The sequence below is a fragment of the Gorilla gorilla genome, chromosome 1 (genome assembly GCF_029281585.2).
Source record: "Gorilla gorilla gorilla isolate KB3781 chromosome 1, NHGRI_mGorGor1-v2.1_pri, whole genome shotgun sequence".
NCBI lineage: Eukaryota > Metazoa > Chordata > Mammalia > Primates > Hominidae > Gorilla > Gorilla gorilla.
This window is the reverse complement of record NC_073224.2, coordinates 77,534,042-77,535,043: the sequence shown is the minus strand read 5'-3', so window position 1 is coordinate 77,535,043 and position 1,002 is coordinate 77,534,042. Positions and strand designations below refer to the sequence as shown.

The window sequence follows — 1,002 nt, the reverse complement described above, 5'->3', positions numbered from 1 at the left end:
ACAGGCAGGAGAAACAATCAGGAAGAGGCATACTCGGAGGGTTAAGGTTCTGGAATGTTCTGTTTCTTCTCTCTCTGTTTCGGTCTGTCACCCAGGCTGGAGTGCAATGGTATGATATTGGCTCACTGAAACCTCTGCCTCCTGGGTTCCAGTGATTCTCCTGCCACAGCCTCCCGAGTAGCTGGGATTACAGACACCCACCATCATACCCAGCTAATTTTCGTATTTCTGTAGAGACAGGGTTTCACCATGTTGGCCAGGCTGGTCTTGAACTTCTGACCTCAGGTGATCCACCCACCTCGGCCTCCCAAAATGCTGGGATTACAGGTGTGAGCCACTGCGCCTGGCCTGGAATGTTCTGTTTCTTAAGTTGAGTGGTAGTTATTTAGTGTTCAGTTTATTGCTAATCTCTTTTTTTTTTTCAAACAAAAGATTTTACATATTTATTACTGAACCAGCCTGGTAGTGCAGAGCATATTCATACATACTAATTTTTGCAATTAAACATGTCCAACTGTCCAGATAGTGGTGATGTTTCCAGCTTGATATGGTCAGATGATAGTGACCTTGATACAGAATAGATATGTGTGCCATCCCATGTGCAAATCCTTATAGACCCAGCTTGGTTCTTCTCCAATGTCTCCTCTTGGTGGTGTACCTGATTACCAGTTTTCATCCAAATCCACTGGGGAGTGAGACAGTTTTGCTTTTGTTTCTTGGCCAGGAATTACGTGATCCTGAAAGTCTTGTGAGAAGACATGGTGAGAAACTTAGTCCTATTATTAATCTTTAAAACATATGTTTATGTTGCATACATTCTTATATTTATAATTTTCATAAAATTTGAAAAAAATACATTTATATAAAAGGCGGGCCAGGCGTGGTGGCTCATGCCTGTAATCCCAGCACTTTGGGAGGCCAAGGTGGGTGGATCACCTGAGGTCAGGAGTTCAAGACCAGCCTGGCCAACATGGGGAAAATCTGTCTCTACTAAAAAATACA

The 1,002-nt window shown here is 43.0% G+C and overlaps 1 pseudogene; it reads right to left on the bottom strand.

Annotated features, from left to right (window-relative positions):
* Window positions 1-609: 609 nt before the first annotated feature.
* LOC115931929 (large ribosomal subunit protein eL39-like) lies at window positions 610-760 on the bottom strand (annotated as a pseudogene).
* Between the last annotated feature and the right edge of the window lie 242 nt (window positions 761-1,002).